A 10,929-nucleotide genomic window follows, 5' to 3' on the forward strand; every position below is an offset into this window, starting at 1 on the left:
AGTCTGACCAGTGGAGGTTTCTTCGTTTGCAGATTGTACCTCTTACAGGCATACAATTAAAAGCTAGAAGGGGTATCACAGTTATCATCCAAACCCACCCCCACAATCCTATAACAATATTTATGGCATATTTGAGATACAGTTTTCTCTTTTTTACACATTATTTTTGGATGCTATCTGTTTTTTTGATGTGTTTGTTTGAAATATGGTCCCAATAACATGCAGAAACACCAGTGGGAGTTCAAAACTCCTTGACTCCTGATGCTCCAAGCCTAGTTTCAGTCCAGTAGGTTGGAGATCTCTTTGTGGTTATAGGGGGTCCTTTGGGGGCAGCAGTGGACTTGTTTTCAGTTTACTAGTACGCACAAGTCCCAGCAAAGAAAAGAAAAACCTGTCTTGTGCTAGGAATATAGCTAGGGATAAATGCTTCAGCTAGTTTCATGACTGTTTCATACTAATGGCTCTGGATATTCTAATAAAGCAGACCTGGTGCCAGCAGATGGCCAGGTCGGGAACTGGCCGAGGGACCCAAGGCCTTGAGAGGGCCCCTCAAATGTCCCAATCCAGCCATGCCACCATTCACCATCCTCCCTGCTGGGCCCCCAGATGCTTTTCAGTAGTGGGCAGTAGTGCTGCTGTTGAAGAAGAGCCAAGCTTATTTCCTATCAGCAGTGACCCATAGATCTATAAAATTTATTGATTTCATACTTCTATAATCTGAGAAGAACTATAGATCTTTGAAATTATTTCTGAAGTGTGCCTGGTAGCCTGGTGGAGAGTGGTGAATGGTGCCACCATGGAGCAATGGCAGTGGGGCAAAAAAAAGGCTGGACCTTGCCCTGACTGTGGGGTGTCATTGTCAGCACTGTGCCAAGGAGGGCCCCACCATAGTCTGTTGCCAGCCCTGTAAAGAAGCATTACTGGTAGAAGCACAACTCAATTGTGCTGCTTCTTACTGAGTTTTTGATGTATTGTTTGAAAAGGAAATTGCATGGGGGGGATGGGGAGGAATACACAATTTTTCATGCATTCAGAGCTTGTGCATTCCTGCCCCCTAAATTCCTTTCTTTAATCCTGCATTAAGAATGGAGTAAGAAATGCCACACACGTCTTCCCTCTCTCCCCTTCTTCTTCCCTCTCCCACACTGTTTAGAACATCTAAAGTCAGAGTGGGGTTTCATAAGCCCCAAACACTTAAATTATTTGCAATTACCTTATTTAGTACTGTATGAAAACCTGAAAAGACATCCATTAAAATGCTGCAGGGGAAAAGGAATTCTGCAATCTGCTGTACTGAAGCCATTATCAAAGTATTAAAGATTGGGACTGCATGCTGTATAGCACTTTGATAACTGAGTTATTGGGTGGGTGGAGGGAGAAAGCTCAGCCATTAGAAACAGGAGCTATGTGTGGACATGCCCTATTTTTTGATGAGAAATGACAGCATTTAGCTGTGCTGTTGGGCATGAGAGCATGACCTTTCCCCCCAGCCTACCAAAATGTGGTTTGAAACTCCCTTTATTTGAGTCTTCTTGTCAGGTTCAATGTGGCAGGTGGTGAGATCACACTATAAACCATGTGATAAGATGAGAAGGTCAAACCCATCATAATGGTTAACATGTGTTCAGCAGTGCCCTTTCTTTTTGGCAGCTTCAGGAAGGGGGAGAGAATCTATTATAAATGCACAGTGCTTCCTTTATGCTGGGTCATAACTTCCTGAAGAGCTACAGCAAATAACAGATGGTGCTGGCACAGACCTGAGGTTGGCATCCCCTGCAGGTACCCTCTTTGCATTATGAACAAGCATGACACACAATGAATTACAGCCCTTTCATTTGTGACTGATGCCAGTAAATGTAATATATTTTGCATGCAAATACAACAACTGCTGCAGAGTTCTTCAGCATTTGGACTGAAGCTTCCAAGGAGAAAGTGAACATCATGAAAATGGAGAAAGAAAATGGATATAAGGTCTGCTTGGTATGGAAGCATCTTATAGGCTCTTAGCTATGCCTATATTTTCATAGCAAATGTATATACCCTTTACGAACTGCATTCCTGTATTACAGGAACCAAACAGCCCACATTATTTTCTCCCACCTTAGCCCCCGGCTCTCTGTCAGCTTCATTGGCATTACTGTATCACACAACATTATGTAACATCACATGTCAGCGACCTATAGGAATCCAGGATTACCTCTTATGGTCAGAGGCAAATCGGCCATCAAGGAGACAAGTGGGCTGGGCACTCCAAAAGCAACTCAGTTGGACTGCAGCTGGTCCTGCCCAGCAATTTGCTCAGTTGCAGCCTTACTACTATGGAATCCTATGGGTCCCTTATATCAGTTAATTCCAGCTGAGTTGATGGCTAGAAGATGGCATTGCAGCTATCCACACTGGTGATGCTACAGTTCAGTAGAGAGGAGGTCACCATCTCTGTATTCGAGGAAGCTGATATGGCAGTGTGAAGGTTACATTGGTTGCTGCTAGAGTTCCTGGTACAAGACCCCCAGCGTCTTACCCATTGTGTATTGCCTTCAAGTCGATTCTGACTTATGGCAACTCTATGAATAGGGTTTTCACAAGGCTGAGAGGCAGTGACTGGCCCAAGGTCACCCAGTGAGCTTCATGGCTATGTGGGGATTTGAACCCTGGTCTCCCAGGTCGTAGTCCAACACCTTAACCACTACACTACGCCACGAGAGTGGCTGTATACTATAGTCAGCATGTTTTATTGCATTCCACAATGTTAAAGTGAAAATACCCCCACGCCATTCTAATGCTTCCCATCAGCTCATTTCAAAACAAAACCTTACAAAACATATAGTCCTGAACTCAGAAACGCTTGCTTAACAACTCTCTAAATTTTCATGGTGATACACAAAACAGTCAGAGAGAATCAACAGTTCAAAGTATAAAAACAGAGAGAAAAAACCCAGACCCCTTCTGGACTTTTTTCTGTCAGAGTTCTCATAATATATTGAAATTAATTAAAAATCAGCCATGTTCACAGAGTACCTGTAATCCTATTACTGACCTTGCCCCATACTCTGACCATCTTCTGCAGTTGAAAAGGTTTTTTTAAAAATGCCTGGCTGATTTATAATTAATTTAAGAAATTTTGGCTTGGACTCAATGATAATGGCGGGCATGCTCAGTAAGAACCAACTGTCAGTGTTCTAAAAGCCAGACTAACAGCTGCTGGGCTTGGCTAATCAGGGGACCACATCCACACCAGACTTTGATTTCACATGAGACAGTGATGTCTTCCCCCAAAGAACCCTGGGAAGTGTAGTTTGTGAAGGGTGCTGAGAGAAGACTCTTATTCCCCTGACAGAGCTCCAGTGGCCAGAGTGGTTGAACCGTCAGCGACTCTGATTGAAGCTCTGTGAGGGGAACAGGGCATCTCCTAGCAACTCTCAGCACCCTTCACTAACTCCCCTCCCCAGAATTCTTTGGGAGAAGCCATGACTGTCTAAAGTGAAATAAAGGTCTGGTGTGGATGTGGCCAGGGACAGCTTTGGTTTAAATTTGGGTGGGAGACTACATGTGCCTGCTGTAGAATAAAAAGGTGATGGAGAGGCTGAAAAAGAATGCTCAGAGGCACATGTTACCAAATTCTTCCAAGCTATACAGGAAGTGGATTGGACTGTGAAAGACCAACCCAAATTGTGTTTGCATTTTGACAAATTTGTAGGGCAGTACAATATCTCAGACAGGAGGTCAGGTCTCCTGCTCCTCTGGTGCATTCACTATAACTGCCCAATTTTCCTGCTTTTTAATGTTTGATAGAAATATCTGTTGGCTATAGGTACGTTCTTAAACTGCAAGGTTTTTTGCCTATTAGTGAATAGAGTCTTAAGGTTACCAATGCATGAATCACCAGGGTCAGACTATCCCTGTCCAAGAACAGCCATAGTTTGTGTACCAGCCATAGCTGGTAAAAGGCACTTCTAGCCGCTGCTACCTGAGCCTCAAGTGTCAGAGATGGAGCCAGGAACCTGTTATTTCAGAGGGAGTGCGACCCAACCAGTACAGGCAACTGGCCAATATCCTGGATACAGGAACCACCAACCCACAGTGCGTCCATTCCTCCACATCAGTTTATTGGCCATCGTCCAGTCCACTACTGTGCGCAGATAACGGTTCAGATCATACACAGTCTCTCCTGACTCAGGGGTTATGGTCAAATATAGCTGTGTGTTATCAATGTACTGATGATACTTTGTCCCCAAACTCCAAATGACCACACCCAGTGGCTTCATATAGATATTAACAGCATCAGAGATAAGCTTGTGCCCTCGGGACACCATAGTGTGAAGATCATGGGGCTGAAACACAGTCTACCAATGCTACTGTCTGGACATGGCCCTATAAACAGGAATATTGCTGTTGTAAAACACTGTTCCCAATATCTATGGCACGGAGCTGGTCCAGGAGGATACCATGGTTAATGGTATAAAAAACTACCAAGATCAAGAAGCAGAATCACACTTCCTCTGTCCTCCTCCTGATGCAAGTCACCCATCAGGGCGATCAAGGCTTATTCAGTCCCCAAACGCTTGCACAATAGTGCAACAAATTAGGACAAAAAAACCCACATTGTACCTTGGAGGAATAGCTTTCACGAATATGGCAGCTGGCCCTGTTGAAAAGACTAACACACCAGGCTTAGTTGTCAAGAGATAAAGTAAAACCTGAACCTGCCCAGGCCCTGAGATCTTCAGGAGAGGCCCTTCTCCCCATACCCACTTCCTCTCAAGTTCGACTGGTGGGGATGCGGGATACGGCCTTCTCGGTGGCAGCCCTTAGGCTGTGGAATTCTCTCCCTAGGGATATAAGAATGACCCATTCCCTGCAGTCCTTCCGGCATCAAGCAAAGACTTTCCTATTTCAACAAGCTTTTGGTACTGATGGATGCTAAAGTTAGGACTGCCAGGACCTGCACTGCTAATGCCTAATATCATTATTTTAAATTAGCTTTGATCCTCTTTTAGCTATCAGTTTGAATGGTTTTAATATTGGATATAGTTTAATTCTATTTTAATGAAGATTTTGTATGTTTTAATTATATGTGTTTTTATCTGGAAGCCGCTGTGAGTTCCAGTGTTGGAAGGATGGCGGGATATAAATAAATAAATAAATAAATAAATAAATAAATAATAAAAGAAGGTAACTTCATTGAGCTCTGGTTTCCATTTTTTTTCATATGTCAACTTGGACGGGGTGTGTGAGGATCATCAGACCGTCAGATTCTCAAAGATTCCTCTGGAGGGACATGTTGGCACAAGGTGAGACATTTCTTTACTGTATTACAATGCAGGGCAACTAGGACAAGAACCACAGTTCTGAAGTTGTTGTTTAGTGTTTATTGTTGCATTCCAATGAAAGTTTATAATATATAAAAAGTTCTTTTTAAAAAACAACAACAGAACATTTGTGGTATGAAAACGTGATTGCATAAAACTGCCCCAGTAAAATCATGACCCCAAATCATGATGAATGCTCAATAAAAAGGACACCTGGATGGGCCCTATGTTGGTCAGACACAGAAAAACTCCACATTTGTGTCCAGTTGGAAGCCTAGGATAGTAACCTCTTAGTAAGCTAGTTTTCAAAAAAGCATTCTACCAAGTGTGTTGTCAGAAGAGGGACAGAGCTGGGGACCTGCCTTCCCTTCCTCCTCAGCCAGCACAGACACTAAGCAAACTGGTGGAAAAGGAAGGATGAGAAATCAGTCCCTCTTTCACTTGCCTGCTCACTCGCCTGCATGGAATTTTTTGTCACCTGTAGCTACTAAGTAAGTTGTTAAATACAAGGTTGTATAAGGGAGTGCAAACTGATTCTCAGCATTGTCACTCTTAAGGGACGCCACCCTCAGCTCCTTTGGAAGGAATGGCAGGATAGACATTTAATTAATTAATTAATTAAGAATGTCTCTTAAAATCTGACAATAACTACAATAGCTCAATCATACAGGAAAATAAAGCACAAAGCAAACCCACCAATCAGACAAGAGCTGGGGCAGGGCACGATTGGCTACATGGACAGGTACTAGTAAGCTGATTCCACACCACAGAGAAGTAGGGAATGCAGAAGCACAAGTGATTCTTCTGTTTCCTCTCAGTCTGTTGCAAAAATGGGACTTGACCATTTCATTCACTGTTCTATATGTTTGGTGATAAGGCAGCTACAAAAGGATACCAGAATAGCTGATATTGCACATAGTGGTATTGCACGTAGAAGGCTGATGTTCAGTTAAAGGTCTCTGGCAGCAGGGGCTGAATTACCTCTGCCAAAATCCCTCGGGGACTACTGCTTAGATGGATCATTGTTCTGATCCTTATATTTGACTGATATGGATAGTGATACAGATAAAGACATCTAGGATGATTGAAAGGTTCTTTGATATGGAGCTGTACAGGTTTGTGGCATGATGGCAAAAATCTTGTCAACCTATCACTGACAAAGTTAGAGAGGACAAAGTACTAATCAATGAAAAGCATTGGCAAAAAATGGACAGAAGGTCTCCCAAGTCTTTTTCTTCACTGAGTCTATAAAACAGTGATCCCTCTGTTAGATTGTTCCTTTTTTCGATGGTTTCTTGGGATAGAAATGGTTCCACATTGCAATAAATGTTCATGTGCTTACTACCACCCCAAGTGCATTTCCTTTAAAAATGATACTCCAAAGAGAAAAGGTCAGAGATGCTGAGCTAATAATGATTATTTGAAAATGAAGATGCCCATAAAGGCAATTTACAAACACCTGGCATCTCAGTGATTGTTCAATGAGTTCAGAGGCATTAATCCATTATGTCCAATTCGTTCAAGCCATAGAATGTCACTATAAAATTTTCTCATGTTCATTTGCGAGATTTTCCCCAAATCTTCAGCTTGGTGGTAAAACACAACTGAATATGGGAGATATTCCTGATCAGTCAGCACCCTTAGGTCAAACCATATGGATAAAAAGGACCCCAAAAGGGATGAAGAGGAAGAAATGACTCATGAGATCCTCTCTGAACAGGCCTCATAATTATGCAGAGAAACTACACAGTGTAGCTACAGCCACACAACCTTATTATTTAGTGTTTACAGCTGGAGCTGTCCTGGATGAGGAGCTATGTAATGTCCCATCAGGTGCTGTGCTCAGCTGTATTTTAATTTAATCAAGTATGTTTCCTGCATTAATGCCAGCGAATTTTCCAAACTCATCCATCAATTCTCCATTCTGACATGCATAGGCATAGAAAAGAAGGAGCGGGAAGAGGATAGAGACTGAAAGCTCAGGGCTTTTCTCTGTTTCTTACATTTGCAAAAGCTTATGAATCCTTTTGACAAATGGTGCCATGATTAATGGTTTCACTCTCAATTCACTGCTCTCTGCTACCAAGTGGGAGCAGCAAACTACGGTCCTTGGCTTGGCATTTCATCCAAATTGGGACTGTAATTTGTTTCACTCTAAACAAACCACAGCCTGAAGCCAAGATTTGTTCTCCATTAGGCAGGATCAGGCATCTGCTTCAGGTGGTAGATGCTGGGGGACAGGGAATGGAGGCAAGGTGTTGGAGGATAGAGCTACATGTGCCTGCTCTGTGCCCCCTAAACTAGCCTGTTGCCTGCAGGTACAGTGGAGAATTCTGTCCCTTTGCCAGTGTTGAACTAAGATTCAACTGCCAGTCCAGTAGACTTGTCTGCAGACAAGTGTGTGTGTATGGATCTTGTCCTTCACTTCAAGCAGCCAAATGTCTTGGGCTGGCCCTGCATGATTTATTTGCAGAGACATAAACCATGATCCCTGGGTTGGATGTAAAGTTAAGCCAAGGACCATAGTTTATTGCTCCCATTCCCTAGTGGGGAAGAGCAAAGTGGGAGCAATCTGCACACTCATGGCAAACTGTTGTGGCTTATTGTGATGTGGGAACTCAGTCACATAGGGTGCAAAGAACAACATTTCTGAGACAGGCACTATGACTTTCTGTGAAGGTAACAGCCGCAGCACTGCTGGCATGACTGAGATGTAATTTACAGTAAACAGGAGGGATTCTCTAGGGAGAGAGTACATATATATGCTCTGGCAGAGCGAAGGCCTGGGCCCAGCATATTACACATGCATCCTCAAAACAGATTGGGCATTTCTCATGTTAAAGTGTATTTTGTTTAAACTGGGGGCTTATTACTCAGCATCAGGTTTTCAAGATATAAGGAATCAAACAATTCAAACTGCAGCAGTTTTGAAGCAGATAAAATTTGCTAAAAGCAGCCATGATCCATTCTCATTTAAAATCCATCCTGATAAACTGATGGAAGGTATTGATATTCTCATCCACACTACACTAGCAGCTAGTACTGGCTCATAGCACAGAAAAATCTAAGCATATCTCTCTATCTGTCTACACACATGCACACAGACACAAGGGAAGAAAGTGACATTAAAAATGGATCAGACTGAACAATGATGGCAGTTGAAGTGAAATAAAGAAACTGGACTAGATGCTGGTGTCCATCATCTCTATGTGCATCTGAAGCCATTTACTTTCAGCTGTCTCTGGAGCCACAATATGACTAATAATGCCCCTTACACAGTAGCACTCTATCCATTGGAATTGAGGATGGTTTGCTAATCCTCCTATCAAAGCAATGAAGTTACAGGTGGTTGAATCTGTACATGCTTATCTCAGTGGAGCCTCTTGGATTCCAGTTCGACATTTGGCTCACTCACAGCTGGATATAATAGTCCAAGCTGATGGCAGACTAAGTGGTTTCCCTAAGAATCAATCACAGAATAATTGCCTTGTCAGGTAAACATTCAGTCCTTCCTTCTACACTTGACTTATGCCCTGTACACACCAAATGTTAGAACAGCACATTGGTATGGACTCCTTGATCGACATGACCTTCTGGGCCCCATTCAAAATTAAATGTCAAGTTATCTACTCTTGCACATTCCACAAGTGAACGTGTGTTCTGTGGGCTTCTTGTGGGCTTTGTGGCAATTGGGGAAACTGAGGAACAGCAAGGCAGTAGCAAGAGGATCAAAGGCATTTGCTTCAGCAAGACTAAATACGGCAGACCCACACTACAGAATAGGAACACAGGAAGCTGCCTGATACTGAGTCAGACCATTGGTCTGTCTAGCTCAGTATTGCGTACGCTGACTGGCAGCAGTTGTCCAGGGTTTCAGGCAGGGTTATCTCCTAGCCCTACCTGGAGATGCCAGGGACTGAACCTGTGATCTTCTGCATACAAAGCAGATGCTTACCCCTGAGATACAGCTCTTCCCCTTCTGAACTATGTACGATGTGTATTTGAAATGTGCAGGGAAAGGGAATGCCGATTACTCAGATTTGTGAATGTGTTTCCATTAATTTTTATCATCATAATAAACAAGATTGTTTTGGTTGTGCTCGCAGTCTATTAGAAGGCCTTAAAACAAAAAGACTTGGCACAAGTTGTGATTCCTAGAGGTGATAGTCTTGTTCAGTCTGATAAAACATACTGAAGAGAGAAGACTGGGTGAGCAAATCCAAGGCAGGACAATATGCCTCTGAATAATTAAATTCTGTGGAAGAAAGAATTTTGGCAAGTGCAGCTTATCATGCAGGAGTCGGGGAAAATCTGTTGACATCCCCTTCTGGACACCTGTCAAAGGCACAGGAGTGCCTGAGTGTCTTTGCATCCCAGTCACCCTACTGAGGTCCTGATAATTACTAAGGAGATGAACGGAGGGAAGGGCAAAATGGCGACGCAGTTGGTAAGCTTTTTGAATTCCCCTGCAGAGTCTTTTTCTTTTTAAACCTTTTAAACCTTTTTAGACTCACTAATGTTTCTTAACTCTTGAAGTTTTCTTCTTATTTGGAATAGTCCTGCCTGATAATAGTTTCGGTTTTTCCGGTTACTCCCTGCAGGAGCATTTATTTTTTTGCTATATTCTTTTTCTGCCTTGTTTAGATAAGCTCTCCCTCAAGGCCATTTTAGCAGGGAAGGAACCTTTTTTCAGCTGCCGCCTTTATTTTTATTTTTTATTTTGTTTAACGTTTAAAGCTTTTAGCTTATATTTTCTTTTCAGTTTAGTGTTTTGGAATCCTTCTGTATGTTTTATTGTGTTTCCGAGAGAGATCATGGTGCTTACAAGGAAGGACTATAAATCTTTGGGCCTGTTGCCCACGGACCCTGATACTTTTCTTGGAAGATTAAAACAAACTAAGATAGTCTCCTTTTTTGGCACTAAACCTGAGGTAGAGAAATTGAAAAAGCTGGAGATAACTACATGCCCTGAAAAGACAGTATGTGCAGAGGATTGTTTACAGGAACGTTTTTACCCAGATGGTGATGGTGATGAAACGTCTGCTCTATCCCAACAAATACTAATCCCGCCTCACATAACATTACAACCGCAAACAATTTCTCCCCCAGCAAATGTTCTTTTGGACTGGTCTCTAGACTTAAACGGAGTGTTGCAACCCAGGCCGCAAGATTCATCCCAGCTAAATTTGGCATTAGAGATCGAGGAAGCAGAAAATGGACTTCAACAAGAAACTTTGCTGCCAACAGTTGCTCCACAAGAAGCTGAGGAGCGATATCAGGAACTTTTTAGCATCTCCAATCATCAATCTTTTAATGGATCATCTTCTCATTCTGCAGCCTGTACCCCTGTTAACTCCTTAAAAGGGGGAACTGGAATTTCTTCTCCTAACACCAATCTGATTGAGTGCTTGCTCTTCATCTTGGCAAAAGATCTGGATCATATGAAGATTTTTTTGGCTGAAGTGAATATTCTCCTCTCTACTTTAGTAGAAGCAGCCAATAAACTTATTCAGCGCCCACAGTCTCTTTCCAGCAGCTCACAAACTGCCCCAGTGAGATTTAAGAACAGGACTAAACTATATAAGAATCTGAAGAAATACCCACAACGGCGACTTCCGGC

The sequence above is a fragment of the Rhineura floridana genome, chromosome 2 (genome assembly GCF_030035675.1).
Source record: "Rhineura floridana isolate rRhiFlo1 chromosome 2, rRhiFlo1.hap2, whole genome shotgun sequence".
Lineage (NCBI taxonomy): Eukaryota > Metazoa > Chordata > Lepidosauria > Squamata > Rhineuridae > Rhineura > Rhineura floridana.